This window comes from Budorcas taxicolor, chromosome Y (genome assembly GCF_023091745.1).
Source record: "Budorcas taxicolor isolate Tak-1 chromosome Y, Takin1.1, whole genome shotgun sequence".
Classification (NCBI taxonomy): domain Eukaryota; kingdom Metazoa; phylum Chordata; class Mammalia; order Artiodactyla; family Bovidae; genus Budorcas; species Budorcas taxicolor.
Genome location: NC_068936.1, coordinates 8,565,384 through 8,583,718, shown reverse-complemented (window position 1 = coordinate 8,583,718; position 18,335 = coordinate 8,565,384). Strand labels below are relative to the sequence as shown.

Sequence of the window (18,335 nt, the reverse complement as noted above, 5' to 3'; positions counted from 1 at the left end):
ATACTGATCATTAGGTGAAATCACATGTAAAGGACGAGTATTTTTATGAAAGCACTATTGTGTGTTTAGAACCATGGACTTTGGAGTAGAAGAAGATTAAGTTGTAATTCTAAGTTAACCACACCCCAGCTGCATCTTTTTGGGCAAATTTATAACCTTTAAATGTGTTTCTGTAACTTAAACACAAACACGCTTATTTCTTAGACTTAAGATTAACATCTCTTTTTAAAAAGCATCAGTTATTCAATGGCATCCTGTTTTGTAGTAAAATTGGAAGAAAACCTATCATAAATGCACATTGCAATTGATTCACAAATACTATTTCATAAATGTTAATACAGAAAATAGGTAGTAAATTCAAAGTATAAAGTATCTATACATAGTTAACAAAGAGCATAATTCAATGTCAAGCACTTAACACAGGCCTAGCAAATTGAGAATGAACTCTCTTGATAATCTCACCCCAATTCCACACTGATATATCCTAAATTTCTCCCTCTAATCCTGGCTAAACTTAAATTCAACAATGCTTCATCCTTCACTCCACAGGTCTCTTCCCCACATCGCAGGCAAAGTGATACCAGTATTTCTCTAACAACAATATCAGACAGAAACATCACACACACACACGACCGATATCCCTTTGAATGCAGGTGAAAACGTCCTCAACAAAATACTGGCAAACAAAATCTAACAACATTTTAAAAAGATTATGTACCATGATCACGTGGGATTTATGGAGATATGCAAAGTTGGTTCATTATATGAAAATCAATCAACATTATGCTATTTTAATACAATAAAGGACAAAAAACACATCTGCCTGCAGAAAAAGCATTTTCCTGAATCTAGCACCTTTTCATAATAGTGGTTAAAAATAAAACAAACAAAAACAAAAAGAAACAATAACTAAGAACAGAAGAAAACTTCTTCAATCAAAGGATACCTGTAAAAGACCCACAGCTAACATCATACTTAATAATGAAACACTGAAAATTTTCCCTCTAAGATTGGGAACAACACAAGGAAGTCTATTCCACACTTTGGCTTAATATTATACTGGCAGTTCTATAACCAGAGCAATCAGGTAAGAAAAACTGAATTGTTATTGTTTAAAAAACAAAACAAAAACAAAAAACAAACAGCCTTCAGAATGGAAAGGAAAAAGTCAAAGTATATTAATATGTACAAAATATATACTTTTGTATATAGAAAATCCTGAAGGAAATCACAAGTATTAGAATTAATAAAAAGCTTGCAGAATACAAGATAAATATTGAAAAAATCAATCACATTTCTATATAGTAGAAACAAATGTTCTTAAAATGAAGTTAAGTAAACACTTAGATCTACACTAGTGTTAAAAAGAATACTTAGGAAGTCAGAAAGAGCAAGACAAATATCATATGGTATCATTTACATGTGGATTCTAAAATATAACACATAAAGTTATCTACGAAACAGAAACAGACTCACAGATATAGAGAGCAGACTATGTGATTACCAAGAGGGAAAGGGTGGGACAGGCATAGATTGGGAGCTGGTGATCAGCAGACACAAACTATAATATTAATATATAGAATAGATAAATAAGATCGTACTGTAGAGCACAAGGAACTGTATTCATAATTTGTGATAAATAATAATGGAAAAGGATATGAAAAAAGTTGTATGTGTATATGTGTGTGTGTGTACATATGAAGGAAAGGAAAGGAAAAGGGAAGGAAAGGAAAGGAAATGGCAACTGTTGGCAAGCACGTACAGAAACCGGATTCTTGTGTGTTATGGGTAGATTATAAAACGGGGCAACTGCTACAGAAAACAGTACAAAGGCTCCTCGAAAAATTAAAAATAGAACTACCACATGATTCAGTAATTCCACTTCTGGATATAAATTCAAAAGAAGCTAACACGCGGTCTTGAGATATTTGCACAGCCATGCTCACAGCATTACTAATCACAACAACTAAGAGGTGGAAGCATCTAAATGTCCATCAGATGTGATATATACATACAATGAAACATTATTTAACCACATAAAGGAAAGTCTATCACATGCTACAACATGCATGTTCCTTTAAGACATCAAGCAAATGAAATAAGCTGGTCATAAAAAAGACAAATGCTGTATGTTTCCACTTATATAAAATATCTAATATAGTCAATCAATAGAAAGGACTTATATGAAGTATCTAATATAGTCAATCAATAGAAAGGACTTATATGAAGTATCTAATATAGTCAATCAATAGAAAGGAAACAAGGAACAATGAGTCCAGGGTCTAGGGAAACAGGGAAGAAAAGAGGAGTTGTTGTTTAATGGGACAGGTGATGGGTATAGACTTTCAATTTTGCAAGATGAAAAGGTGTAGATAGCTGTTTCCTAACAATGTATTAAGGAATTCCCTGGTAGTTCAGAGGTTAGGACTCCATGGTTTCCTATCAGGGGCCTGGGTATGATCCTCAACCAGGGTACTGTCATTCAAGCTGCAGAGCACAGCTATAACAACGACAAAAACAAAATAACACTATGACTGTGTGTGTGTGTGTCAGTCGTGTCCAAATTTTTGCATCCCCATGGACTGCAGCCCACCAGGCTCCTTTTTCCATGGGGTTCTCCAGCAAGAATACTGGAGTGGGTTGCCATTTCTTTCTCCAAGAAGGCTGATGAAAGTGTGTGAAATACTTAGCATGTAAAAATGATAAAAATGGTAAAAACTTCAGGTAGATTTTTTTACAACAATTAAAAAAAAAAGCATTTAACAATTAGGAAAAAAAAATTGAATAGACATTTCACCAAAGAGAATATACAAATGGCCAACAACCAATGGAAAATACTGCTTGACATGATTGAAAGTGAAAGAAAGTGAAGTCGCTCAGTCGTATCCGACTCTTTGTGACTGCATGGACTGTAGCCTATCAGGCTCCTCCATCCATGGGATTTTCCAGGCAAGAGAGCTGGAGTTGATTGCCATTTCCTTCTCCAGGGGATCTTCCCAAACCAAGAATTGAACCCAGGTCTCCTGTATTACAGGCAGACGCTTTACCTGCTGAGCCACCAGGGAAGCCCCTAGCAAAATGTAAATCAGTCTCAGTGAGATACTACTTCACACACATTAATTTGGATATAATAATAAAGGAGAATAATAGCAAGTGCTGCAGAGGATGGGGAGAAAAGGAATCATCATATATTGTTGATGTAATTACTTTAAAATGGTACAGGTCAGTACCTCAAAAATTAAATAAAGAATAGCCATATGATCCAGCAATTTCACTGTTTTGTATATATCCATAAAAACTGAAAATGTTAAGTCCATGCAAACACTGTTCACAGCAACATTAAGTACAGTAGCCACAAAGAATACAACATCCAAATATTATGCATTAATTGATGAATGGATAAATAAACTGTGGTATATGCTCACAATGGACTACATGGAAGCCATGTACCATATTCAGCCATTAAAAAAAAAAATGCACTGCTATACAACCATGAAATGGATGAATCTTGAAAATACACAAACTGTGGGACTTCCCTGGAGATCCAGTGTTTAAGACTCTCCACACATTCCATCCCTGGGCTGGGAACTAAGATACAACATGCCACATAGCTAAATAAATAAATATTTAAAAAGAAAATATGACATCTGAATCAAGCCAGACACAAAGGTCACACATTGTATGTGGAAGAACTGTAGGTAGAAGAGAAGCACGAAAGAGAAGCACTCTGTAACCCAAATGAAACATTTTTTCCACCCCCAGGGAGGAAATGAACTACTCTGATAAAGGCTGACAATAAATTAAATAAAATAACAACTAAAAATGACCACTGAGTTAAACATTTGAAATTCATTGGTGACCTTGGCAAGAGTAGATTTAAAGGAAAATGAGAGAACTGGAGAGAACAAATTCTACAAGCACTGCAGAAGTCTATAATAAGCAAATATGAAACAAAAGAAACAGAAGCAGGATGTGTCACCAAAAGATGGATTTTTAACAAGAGATAACATTATAGTCAGTCTGTTTGCTGATGGGAACCATCCAGAGAAACAGAAAACTTAGTTCAGGACAAAGAAGACACTTGCTAGAATATCACTGAATAAACAATTGAATAGATCTAGTACACATGAAAGAGAAGGCAATGACAACCCACACCAGTACTCTAGCCTGGAAAATCCCATGGACGGAAGAGCCTGGTAGGCTGCAGTCCATAGAGTTTCAAAGAGTCGGACACGACTGAGTGACTTCAGTTTCACTTTTCACTCTCATTCATTGGAGAAGGAAATGGCATCCCACTTCAATGTTCTTGCCTGGAGAATCCCAGGAATGGGGGGGGCTGCTGTCTATGGGATTGCACGGAGCTGGACAAGACTGAAGCGACTTAGCAGCAACAGCAGCAGCAGCACACAAGAAATGTACACAAGCCAAATAATTCGCTCACAGTAACGGAATTGAGATCATATGAAGAAAGCCTGGCATGGTGGATTAATGGATATGGTAGCCAGGCTTCAAATGAATCACATCTTCTGATATTCCCAGCCCTGTGTAATTTTCTCTCAGTCTATCACAGGGTTTACCTGCGAGACTAAGCAAATAGAGAAGTGAAGATGTGTAACATCTGAAAAAAGACTCTGCACTTTATCCTGGGTGCAAGTTCTTTCCTGAATCACTCATTCTGGGAAAAGACAGCAGCCTCCACAAAAGCAGCCACTTGGAGAGAACCACAGAAGGAGGAACTGAGGCTTCATGAGTACAGCCAAGTGAGAGAGCTTAGATTCAACAAGCCGAGTCTTTGGAGGTTGCCAAAGCAGATAAAAGCTTGACTACAACCTCAGGAGAGACCCTGAGGATAAACTACCCAACAGGATTCTAGACCAAGAGATAACAAGTGTAAGTTCTTTCAAACTATTCAACTTTGAGATAATATGTACAACACAAACATTTCAAATTATAATATCTTTGACATCATGCTTACATTCAGAGAAGTTCTACAGATATGGCAAAATTAAAAAAAAAAAATCAAAGCACCTAAAAACAGGAGTTTACTGGCAGTCCAGTAGTTTGGTTAGGACTCAGCCCTCTCAGTGCCAGGATCCTATGTTCAATCCCTCATTGGGGAACTAATATCCTATGAAGCCACATGTTGTGACCAAAACAAAACATGCTGTGAAGTTCAAAGCTGTACCAGCAATAGATAACTGTACAACACAGCTGTAAGCACACGTTTCTGGACATAGAGCTACTTATGATCTTGTTTACTCACATGAAATGAACTCAGATGGTCCCCCATCCCCATCCAGTGGAGTTCCCTTACTTAATGAAATAAAGCCCTTAAGGGTACAGAAACAAGCAAGTAATCCCATGTAAAGATGTTAAATCACAACACATTTTCTCTGAATGAACCACTTTATTTGTTTATTCATTTGTCCATGCTGCTTGGCTTATGAGGTCCCAATTCCCTCACCAGAGATTGAATCCAGACCACTGCAGTGAAAGCCCAGAATCAAAATCATCGGGCCACCAGGGAACCCTCACACCTTCATTGCTTTGCTTTTGTAGCTAAAACCTTAGGATATGTGCATTGCCCCCTTTTAGCCTCATCAAGTGGTAAGAGTCAGCCCTACATAGCTTAAAATCCATGGTGCTCTTACTTTTTTTCTTTTAAGAAGGGAGGAGAAAGCAAGCCACCAGCCTTCCTGCCTGTTTTTAAGGTTGCAACTCAGAGAGCTGCAAACCTGAAACCATGATTGCCCTGAAGTCAGCACCTATAATCAGGGTCAGCTAATCCCCAATCAGAATTCTCTCAAAAGCAACGTGTCATCCCATGAATGAAAGGAGAAAAATGGAAGGCAAGAAAGACACAGCTTTGTTCCTTATTGTAAAGATGTCTGTCACCTTACCTCAGGGGCACACTGAAAACCTGAGCACTTGAGACTTCCCAGGCAGGAAAAGGTCACATCTTGGGGGCAGGCAGAGGAAAAATTCAGGACGAGTCACCTGTTCAGGGAACGTTTTATCCCCCAGGCCTTACCAGGACCTACCCTTTGGATGCTGACCAGGCATCTGACACTCAACCAGAGCAAGTGATTGAGCTCCTCTTCCCTGAGCTTCTTCCTCCCACCTCCTTTCTCTCAGTAACAAACAAAGAAACAAATACCTCATCTGTCAACTTCTTGAACCAAATGCCTGAATCTCAGGACCCCCAGGGACAGGGGCAGCCCTGGAATCTGAGGAGAGGCAGAGGAAGCAGGAAAACAACCAAAGCGCTGTGGTAGTGAAGAGACCACTAAAGCATTTTTTTTTTTTTTCTTTTCCTGCGCCTGTCCGACTGTGCCTGGGTGCAGAACCAGTTTGGGTCCAAGTCACAAACCCACCATGAAGATTTGTGTGTATGTTTAAATATATTAGGTTCCACACTGCCGGAGTCCAGCTCCAGCAGCCAGGGTTTCAACCTGAAGGGGTGAGTGTTGTTGGTGAGAAACCGAGGCAGCCTCTCAGTTTTCTTGGACTGCCTGTTTATTTCAAGGTTATGATTCTCTTTTATACTTTTACAAAAGCAGTAGGTCAGAGGTTTGATAACTTTAGTTCCCATTGACCCAGATTTATTTTTCCTCCAAAATCACTGTTGCCCCTCAAAAAGAGTTTGTTCCTCAGCGATTCTCTTATCTAAATTCTCTCATCTAATTTCTCTCATATGTCCTTGTCAATACACAGTAACGCATGCTAATGTATGGGCTGCATACCACATTCCTCAGTTTAATATTATCTTTCTAAGTCCTGTTTGCCCCTAGTGTCCTAAGCTCACTATTTCTCAGAAAGGGCTTTGAGCTATAAATATCTCTAAAGTCCCTAATCTCTATAAGCTATAGTAGAGTATGCTAACATTACAGCATCCCTTAAATCTTTAGATTCTAACTATTTTAATTATTCCTAAGCTCTAAATTCAGCAAACTCCTTTGCCATAAACACTTTTCTCACAAATAGGCTTCAGATAGGAATCCCTCCCATGGTCTCAAGATGTGGACTGTGCTCACCCTGGAACACTCTTTTGCAAAAGTCCTTGAACAAGTGTTAGTGATCAACTTTATGAATTATTCTTGGAGCACAGCTGCAGAAGGCTTTATGCCTTCTCTTGCTCCTCTCAAAAACAATAAGCACCTTAATATTCTCTTCAGTCAATTCAGCTGAGGAAAGGAGAAAACAAGTCAGAATCACAAAGCCTAACTCCTTCATTCCAGGTCGTGCCTATGGAAAAAAGGGAGGTGTTTTAGGGCTGTGCCTCCATTTGTCAGTAATGCCTAACTCAGCTCTTGAGACCACAGGAGACCTGGGTGGGGGCCAAGGGCCAGGGCCAAGGGCCTGACAGGTCCTTTCCCCAAGCTGGCTTGTCCCACCCCCGGGACAGGAGGGCTGCTGGAGAGCAGTGCCCACCCAGACTATAGAGGGGAGTGGATGAAAGGGGCCTGTGGCCTGTGGGCCTGGCCACACACTCTCTCCTGAGGGCCTCCAGGCCCTCACATGCTGCCCCACAGAGCAAGGCCCCACACTAGTGGGGACCCAAGAAACCCTCCCCTTGGCCCTCAGGCACCTCTTTGGCCACACCATGCACCAGTCCTTACCGGTCCCCATTGGTGGCAGTACCAGAACTGTCGGCAGCTCACCTGCCCTTAGTGGGTCCCCAGGTTAAGCCTGAGGAGGCAAGCCTGAGGGGACTATGGTGCCACCACAGCTGCCCCTACAGGCGTGCCCACTGCCAACGATGATTGGCTGCCAGGTGTAGGTGCCTGGAATCTATTTGGCTGTGAGGCCAAGTTGGATGCATGGGTGCGTGATGGCACCTCTGGAGTCACCCGCTGGGGGCGTGGTCAGGCTGAACCTGAATCTCAAGGGTCTCTGGTCTGTCAAGATTGCGCAGCTCACCAAAGGGGAAAAAAGAAAAAGAAAAAAACAGACTGCACAGTCGCCAGAGCATAGGGTTGAGAATGGCCTCCAAGTCTACCAGGGGAGTCCAGTGATGGTGTCCAGCATTCACAGCCCTCAGGGGTGACCTGCCCCTTGCTTAAGGAATTTGACCATACACCGGGATCTTGAAGCCCCACCTCTTGGTATTCCATTTAGATCAATACAGGGCAGCCTTTCCCTGTTTATGCCCAACATATACAGAGCTGAGAATGAGCTTTACTACTACTAATTCTTCTTCTTCTTCTTCTTCTTCTCCTTCTTCTTCTTCTTCTTCTTCTTCTTCTTCTTCTTCTTCTTCTTCTTCTTCTTCTTCTTTTTTCTTCTTCTTTTAAATTTTAGAGCGTATGCCTTTTAATGACTGAGGAAAATTGAAAAAAAAATTATATTCTGAAGTGAAAATTGTGTGAAATTCAATTTTTGGAATCCTTAAAGTTGGAACAATAACCAGTTCATTTTATTATGGTCTATGGCTGAAAACTTGATTAATTGCCAAAGATCATATTCGGAAAGCCTAAAGTATTTCTTTTTTTGCTCTTTACAGAGGTTTTTTTTTTTTTTTTTTTTTTAATGCCCTGTTCTGCTGGACGTCTCCTAGTAGTCATATGGGAGAATAAAGTTTTGGTTTTGTTTCAATATTTCCTTCTCTATTATGTTCACTTTTCATTCTTTATTAATTTAATTCCTTCTTATCACTATAAGTTTGTTCTGTTGCTCATCTTCACAACTTTGTGAGATAATTACTTGTAACTCTCATTTCTCTTATATCTAATGCTATAAATTTACCATAATTTGTTGTTGTTCAGTCCCTCAATCATGCTGGACTCTGCAACGCCATGGACTGCATGCAGCACACCAGGCTTCCCTGTCCTTCACTGTCTCCTGGAGTTTGCTCAAACTCATGTCCATTGAGGTGGTGATACTATCCAAACATCTCATCCTTTGCTTCCCACTTCTCCTGCCCTAGCTGTTTCCCAGCATCACGGTCTTTTCCAATAAGTTGGCTTTTCACATCAGGTGGCCAAACTATTGGACCTTCAGATTCAGCATCAGTCCTTCCAGTGAATGTTCAGAGTTGATTTCCCTTAGGATTGACTGGTTGGATCTTCTTGTCCAAGGGACTCTCAAGAGTCTTCCCCAACACCACAGTTCAAAAACATCAGTTCTTCAGCACTCAGCCTTCTTTCTGATTCAGTTGTCACATCAACATACGACTGCTGGAAAAATCATAGCAGTGAATGGACAGACTTTGTCAGCAAATAATGTCTCTGCTTTTTATATGCTGTCTTGGTTTGTCAAAGGTTTTCTTCCAAGGGGCAAATACGTTAAGCTCATGGCTGCAGTCACCATCCACAATCATTTTGGACCAAAGAAAACAAAGTCTGTCACTGTTTCCATTGTTTCTCTGTACAAATTTAACTGTGTCCCCTCCCATAGTTTGTGCTGAATAATATGTTCATTATCATTCACTTCCAAGTATGTCCTAATAGGCTTTTCTTAAGACAAAGATTATATATTGTATGGGCTTCCCTGGTCGCTCAATTGGTAAAGAACTTTCCAGCCAATGCAGGAGACATAAGAGGCCCGGCTTTGATCAAGAGTCAGGAAGATCTCATGGAGAAAATAATGGCAATCTGCTCCAGTAGTCTTGTCTGAAAATTCCATGGAAATATATATGTATTAATATAGTTATTGATATTTTCCAAATGCATGACATTTTAAAAGATGTTTATTTGCCAATTTCTAATTATTGCCTTATGGTCAGATCGTACAGTCTAAATATTATTGATCCTTTGTATTTGAAGATTTCCATTCAGTTAAGTACACCATATTTTAGATTTCCATTCCAGTGAAGTCAAAATGAAGTGGGTGTGATGTAGAGAAAATACTTGCAATGTCTAAAATGTATATATGTGAGATTACCTTCTTTAAGCCTCACAATTATTCCAGCATCTTTCAACAGGGTACCTTTGACTAAGTTCCAGGTTTTACTCAAACTTTACCAGTTTTTCCACAAATGTTCTTTTCCAGTTTCATATTCCTATATAGGATAGTGAACTGCATGAGGATATATAGCAAAAAGCTACAGATATCTCCCTTAGCTTACTCTGGTCTGTAGCAATTTCTTAAACTTTCCTTGCTTTTGATGACTTTTGACAATTTTCAGGAGTCCTTCAGGGACAGGTATTTTGCAGAATGAATCTCAATATGGGTTTTATATATTTCTCCTGGTTGCACTGGTGTTTATATATTTTTAGAACTATACCTCCAAGGCAGAATATCTTTCTCATCACTTCCCATCAAGGATTCATACTATCAATATGACTTACCACTAGTTCTTCTGCTATAAATTATCTCCTCACCTCTGACATATTATGTTCTTTGGAAACAAGTCACTAAACCCAACCTACATTTAGGGAGGGGCATGGGCTCTCATCTTGAGGAAAATATCTAAGAGATACACAAATTACTGAGTATACAAATTAATTGAAACTGATTTATAAGGAAGATCTGTTTCTTCCAGCCATATCTTTTAATTTTAAATTAATTAAATTAAAGATTTAAGAGGTTTCCCAGGTGGTTGTAGTGGTAAAGAACCTGCCTGCCAATGCAGGAGACATAAAAGATGAGGGTTCAACCCCTGAGTCAGGAAGATACCCTGGAAAGGGAAATGACAACCTACTCCAATATTATTGCCTGGAGAATCCCATGGACTGAGGAGCCTGGCACGCTACACTGATGGGGTTGCAAAGAGTTGGACAAGACTGAAGCGGCTGAACACACACAAAGATATAATACCTCAGTCACACTAGCTATATTTAAAATCTCCAAAGTGACATATTACACAAGGGCATTGAAAACATTTTCATTGAGAATTCCCTAGTGATCTGGTTGTTAGGGCTTTGTGCTTCCACTTCAGGGGTCAGAGATTCGATCCCTGGTTGAAGATCTAAGATCTCTTAGTCCTCAGAGCAAGGGAAAAAGAGAAAAAGAAAGTCCTACCACATGAACACTCCATCTGAAAATACAGATAAAGGATATCACCTCACTGATGAGAAACATATACACTTATCTATGTGAAAAGCTGATCATCTTTATTAGGGAATACATGTAAAAAATATTTAAAATTTTCTATTGCTGCAGAAACTTCTGCAAATAGCACTGACTTAGATCATTGTTTTGCCAACCTTTCTTCTTTTCAAATATAATGCACATTAACGCATGAAACTGCTTTAGCTCTGTCTAAAAAATTTGCTATTTTCAATATCATTCAGTTCAAATATTTTCTTTTTCCCATAACAATTCTCTTAGGAGAAATGCTATTTAGGTTCAGAAGCAGGAGTAGGAGGAGGCTAAACCACAATATTAGAGAGGCTTGTGAATTACAAAGGTGCCACTTTTGCACTTTGGGTCCCTGGCAATCCTTATTCTATCATCAGCCCATTTGCAGTTATATTGCTTCATTTTCAAACCTTGGGAGTTCTTTCCTCCTCAGTTATCTTTCTGGGTTTTTGTTTGGCCCTGCCATGGAACCTGTGGGATCTTAGTTCCACAACCATGGGTTGAACCCTGGCCATTGGCACTGAAAGTATGAAGTCCTAACCGCTGAAACATCAGGGAATTGTCGTATCTTTTTCTTTCTGTCTTTCAAATATTTATTCATTTACTTGACTGTGCTTGGTGTTAGTGCGAGCACAGGGGATCTTCAATCTTCACTGTAGCATGTGGGAGGCAGGATTTTTAATTGTCACAAGTGGTATTTTTAGTTGCAGTATGTGGGATTTAATACCCCGAGCAGAGAATGCCCTTGGATGCCCTAATTTGGGAGCACCGAGTCTTACCACTGGGCTACAGAGATGTCCTTCCCATGATCGAACCTAGGTTTCCCATATTACAAGTGAATGCCTTACTGTCTGAGCCCCAGTAGCTTTGATGATAAGAACTTTGGTCAGCAGAGTGATCCCTTAGCTTTTTTTTTTTTTTTTTAAATGCTCTCTATGTTTGTTATAACTTTTCTTCCAGGGAGCTGCTGCTGCTGCTGCTAAGTAGCTTCAGTCGTGTTCGACTCCGTGTGACCCCAGAAATGGCAGCCCAACAGGGTCCCCCGTCCCTGGGATTCTACAGGCAAGAATACTGGAGTTGGTTGACATTTCTTTTTCCAATGCATGAAAGTGAAAAGTGAAAGTGAAGTCACTCAGTAGTCTCTGACTCCTAGCGACCCCATGGACTGCAGCCCATCCATCCATGGGGTTTTTCAGGCAAGAGCTCTTCTTTCAAGGAGCTAGCTTCTTTTAATTTTGTGGCTATATTCACCATCCACAGTGATTTTGGAGTCCAAGAAAATAAAATCTGCTGTTATTTTCATTTTCTCTCCACTTGTTTGCCATGAAGGGATGGGACCAGATGTCTCAATCTTTATTTTTTGAATGTTGAGTTTTAACCCAGCCTTTTCACTCTCCTCATTTGCCATCATCAAGAGGCTCTTCATTTTCTGCCATTAGGGTGGCATCTTCGGCATATCTTAGGTTGTAGCTATTTCTCCCAGAGATCTTTATTCCATACTGTGCTTCATCCAGCCTAGCGTTTTCCATGATGTACTCTGAATATTAATTAAATAAGCAGGGCGACAGTATACACACTTGCCGTACTCCTTTCCCTATTTGAAACCAGTCTCTTGTTCCATATCCAGTTCTAACTGTTGCTTCTTGACCTGCATACAGATTTCTCAAGAGGCAGGTCAGATGGTTGGTATTCCCATCTCTTTAAGAATTTTCCAGAGTTTGTTGTGTTCCACACAGTCTCATCACTTCATAGGAAATATATCAGGAAACGATTGGAACAGTGACAGACTTTATTTTCTTGAGCTCCAAAATCCCTGCAGATGGTGACTGCAGCCACAAAATTAAAAGACGATTGCTCCTTGGAAGAAAAGCTGTGACAAACCTAGATGGCATATTAAAAAGCAGAGACATTACTTTGCCAACAAAGGTCCATGTTGTCAAGGCTATGATTCTTCCACTAGTCATGTATGGATGTGAGAGTTGGAACATAAAGAAGGCTGAGCACCAAAGAATTGATGCTTTTGAACTGTGGTGTTGGAGAAGACTCTTTAGAATTGCTTGTACTGTAGCAAGATCAAGCCAGTCAATCCTATAGGAAATCAACACTGAATATTCACTGGAAGGACTGATGCTGAAAGTGAAGCTCCAATACTTTAGCCAGCTTATGGGAAGAGCAGACTCATTAGAATGCACCCTAATGCTGGAAAAGATTGAAACCAGGAGAAGAAGGGGATGACAGAGAATAAGATGGTTGGATGGCATGACAGACTCAATGGACTTGAGTTTGAGCAAGCTCCAGGAGATGGTGAAGGACAAAGAAGCCTGCAGTCCATGGGGTCACAAGGAGTGAACACGACTGCTCAAAAACAAATTATTGTTTGTCTTGCTTGATGTTTTTTCTTGTTTCTGCAGTTTTTCACTTCTAATTAAATTTGTTCTTTGAAACTCGTGGAAGGTCTAGGACCTAAAGTTTTTCTACAAAAAAGAGACAGAGTACATTGGTGGGGGTGGGGTTGGGGGTGGGCCGGGGGTTTAGTCTGTCCTTGGGAAAGCTCTGCAGGGTCCTGCTCAGTTATATGATGAAACAGAGTGACAATGCTAAGTGTTAGATATAAATGGAAATGCCAGTACTGTTCAGTTCAGTTCAGTTCAGTTCAGTCGCTCAGTCATGTCCGACTCTTTGCGACCCCATGAATCCCAGCACACCAGGCCTCCCTCTCCATCACCATCTCCCGGAGTTCACTCAGACTCACGTCCATCGAGTCTGTGATGCCATCCAGCCATCTCATCCTCAGTCGTCCCCTTCTCCTCCTGCCCCCAATCCCTTACAGCATCAGAGTCTTTTCCAATGAGTCAACTCTTTGCATGAGGTGGCCAAATTACTGGAGCTTCAGCTTTAGCATCATTCCTTCCAAAGAAATCCCAGGGTTGATCTCCTTCAGAATGGACTGGTTGGATCTCCTTGCAGTCCAAGGGACTCTCAAGAGTCTTCTCCAACACCACATTTCAAAAGTGTCAGTTCTTCAGGAAATAAACATTATTTTAATCAGTCTGAAAAAGCATTTGCCTGTACCTGCATATTTGAATGGCTCAGTCAGTAGCAAATCTGTCTGCAATGCAGGAGACCCACGTTTGAACCCTGAGTCAGGAAAATCCTCTGGAGAAGGAAATGTCAACCCATTATTGTATTCTTGCCTGGGAAATTCTATGGACAATTGAGTCTGGTGGGCTAGAGTCTATGGGGTTGCAAAAGTTAAATACCACTTAGCAACTAAACCACTAGCACATGCATTATCAGAAAATCTCATGCCTAGACAACAGATATAGCTATCCTAGAGAAGTTACTATGAAAGACACACACAGGTTCATAGGCAGCTTATTCAAAAAGGCAAAATAAGAGCCTCAAATTCCAGGCACAGTAAAATGGACATATAAGACTATGCCCATTCATCCAAGGGAATTCTACCCAGCAATGAAAAAGAGTGTTCCACAACTACATACAATAAGAATGCATCTCACTTATTTAAAAGAAAACCAGGACTAGGGGAACAGAAACTCTATTGTGTGATTCTATTAATTTGAAATTTGAAACAAAGAAAAATGAATCCCTGGTGCTAGATGTCAGAGAAGTGGTTACTTTGGGGAGCATAGAGTGGCCAGGAAAGAACATGGAGATTTCAAAGCTACTTGATGGTAGAAAGATGAAGCAAATGCAATCTCAGTTATGGTAAAGCCTGACTTTATTTTCTTAGGCTCCAAAATAACTGTGGATGGTTACTGAGCCCATTAAATTAAAAGATGCTCACTACTTGGAAGAAAAGTTGTGACAAACCTAGGCAGTGTATTAAAAGACAGAGTCATTACTTTGTCAACAAATGTCCATAAAGTCAAAACTATGATTTTCCCGGTAGTCAGATACAGATGGAAGAGCTGCACCATAAAAAAAGGCTGAGTGCTGAAGAATTGATCTTTTCGAACTGTGGTGCTGGAGAATGGAGAAGACTCTTGAAAGTCCCTTGGACTGCAAGGAGATCCAACTAGTCAATTGTAAGGGAAATCAGCCCTGAATATTCAGTGGAAGAACTGATGCTGAAGCTCCAATACTTCGGCCTCCTGATAGGAAGAGTCAACTAACTTATGCTGATTTCTTCTTGTAAGGTATTTGCTTATTAGATTATAATTTTGATTTACGTTTTTTCAGTTGTTTACGTCCTAACAGTTGTTTTTGATTGTAACTCAGAAAACCAAATGTTTTCAGTTGTTAAAAATATACTGAACCGGTATTTAAATCAAGTTATTTTACAAATAAAGTAATTCTGTAGGTACAAAAAAAAAAAAAAAAAAAAAAAAAGCCTTGATACTTGGAAATATTGAAGGCAGAAGCAGAAGGTGTGACAGAGGATGAGATGGTTGAATGGCATCAGCAGCCATCAGTGGAATGAGTTTGAGCAAGCTTCAGGAGATGGTGAGGGACAGGGAAGCCTGGCATACTGAAGTTCATAGGGTCACAGGGAGTCAGACATGACTGAGCTACTGAACAACAAAAACCAGGCAGGGTCTTTATGTACAGCTGGCTGAACCTCAACAGGGCTTTTTTTGAATTTCTGGAGGTAGGTAGAACATAATTTTTTTAGCTAGATCCCTTGCTGCAACACATCTGGAATATTTTGTGTTCATAGTCAATCTTATTTGTAATTTTTCTGGGCAGCACTTGGGAGTCAGTGTTCCTCACAATGTTGGATGCTGTCTCTGTCAGTTCCAGCTGAACTGAAGTTCAGATCATGACCTCTGCTTCAGGAGGCAACCCTCACAATTGCTCTGGCTTCTTGAATGACTGATGATTCTGGTTTGGAGCTCTGTCTTTTCCTTCAGGTTCAAACACTGTAGCTGGCACTTGGAACATGGAATGACCCTCTTATTTCACTGCCTCCAACCGTGATTTATGAAGGATGTCACCAGTTTGAAAATTTCGAGGCCAAACAGACAAAGCAAATTGTTCATGTTTCCATGCCATGTTCAAAAATGTGCCTCTACATTGGCAAAGGCTGACATTCTGTAATTGCAAACATGGCACATATAGGGCATTTCGCCAGGTTTGTGACTGTCCTTCATGTGCTGTAAGAAAACCTGATCTGTTCTGAAGGACAATTCACAGATATTACAGGCCATGGAGGGCTTCGGGGAAGCATGGACGCTTTCAATGTGACACTGCAGCTGGAATGGACTGGCGGTGGTAGTGTTGGCAGGTAGTGTGGATTTCCAACTGTCACCCTTCTGCCTCTAAAGCTCCACATGGTTCTTCACTTGGGTCATTAACTTGACATTTTTTAGAACTCTCGAGCACCTGAGGCATTTAAAGGCTGTGTGAGTCTTCTGTTCTGGCAGTCCATCTCTTGTACGCTGTCTATAGTAAAAGTCATCAAATAAAATGATCAGATTTCTTTTCATGGGATCAACAGTCTTGCTCTGACTTGCAAGAGTCAAAAAGTCCATTTTATCCAGCCCTTCCAAAGTACGTGTTCTGTCTGGATCCATAAGACTGAAGTATGCCTGGTCATTGGCGTGAGTCCGTGAAAATGATGCCTCACCACGAACATGGCTCGGTGAGGTCGGGAGATCTTCCAAGGTCATAATCGTGTTCTTTGTAGGAGAGACACCTGAAGGGGCCATGGTGGAGGCAGGTCCCACTGGGGTTCCATCGCTGAGTTTGGGTCTTTTGGGATTCCCACTGCTAAATTTTACATCTGAAGTAGGACATAGCTTTGAATTAAGAGCACGTTCATCCTTGGCTCCTAATGAGAGAACAGCTCCAGACAGACAGTGAGGCCATGGAGAGAGCAATTCTGAATTGTGAAGCACAGCTTCCAGACAGCTCATTTTATAATCAGGTTTAGATGAAGGGTCAAAAATAATAGGACTGTCTCTTTCTCCCCATTCAGACTGAGAAGCTGGTGATATGGCCACTGGCTCAGATGCTGGGGTTCTCAGATTTGCAGGTTGCAACATGCAGGAGGGAATTGGACTCACATGGCCCTTCTTTCTTCTTGAAGATGAGTCCCTGGTCACTCTGTTCAAAATGTTATAAATATAATATATAAATATATATTTGAACTTGAAATCTCCCTGACAAAGAGGGTTTCAGCATCCTCATTGATGTGCTCCACTCCAACAAAGATGACCTCAGCATCGTCATTGTCCTCATCTCTGAATTTGGACCCTCTGGTCTTTTTCTCAGGTTCTAGTGATGCTTGTGCTTCCTCACACGGGGAGAGATTGGACATTTTACAATCACTTTTGGCTTCAAGTGGCCCCTTCTACTGTTTTTTCCACATAAAGGCAACCACAGGACATGGTCATCCCCTCTGATCTCAGGTGTCACTCTGTGGTTTCAGTTAACCCTCAGTAGTTCACCGAGAATATTAAATGGAAAACTCCAGAAATATATAACTCATAAGTTTTATTAGTTTTTATTTTTATTTTTTTAATTTTTATTTTTACTTTATTTTGCTCTAGAACATGGTATTGGTTTTGCCATACATTGACATGAATCCATCACAGGTGTAGATAAGTTCCCAATCCTGAATCCTCCATCCCCCTTCCCACCCTTCTGGATCATCCCCATGCACCAGCCCCAAGCATTCTGTATCCTATATTGAACATAAACTGGTGATTCATTTCTTACCTGATAGTATACATGTTTCAATGCCATTCTCCCAAATCATCCCACCCTCTCCCTCTCCCACAGAGTCTAAAAGTCCATTCTATACATCTGTGTCTCTTTGGCTGTATTGCATACAGGTTATCACTACCATCTTTATAAATTCCATATATATGCTTTAGTATACTATATTGGTGTTTTTCTTTCTGGCTTACTTCACTCTGTATAATCGGCTCCAGTTTCATCCATCTCATTAGAACTGATACAAATGTATTATTTTCAATGGCTGAGTAATACTCCATTGTGTATATGTACGACAGCTTTCTTATCCATTCATCTGCTGATGGACATCTGGTTATTTCCATGTCCTGGCTATTCAGTGTTTTATAATTTTATATATATATATATAGGTTTTTAGTTTCTTTAGGTAGATATAATCCTAAGTATTTTATTTTTTTTGTTGCAATGGTGAATGGAATCGTTTCCTTAATTTCTTTTTCTACTTTCTCATTATTAGTGTATAGGAAGGCAATGGATTTCTGTGTGTTGATTTTATATCCTGCAAATTTACTATATTCATTGATGAGCTCTAGTGATTTTCTGGTGGAGTCTTTAGGGTTTTCTATGTAGAGGATCATGTCATTGGCAAACAGTGA

General features: G+C 40.1%; 1 pseudogene; it reads right to left on the bottom strand.

Annotated features, from left to right (window-relative positions):
- Positions 1-109: 109 nt before the first annotated feature.
- Positions 110-17,302, bottom strand: LOC128070954 (zinc finger protein 280A-like; annotated as a pseudogene).
- Between the last annotated feature and the right edge of the window lie 1,033 nt (positions 17,303-18,335).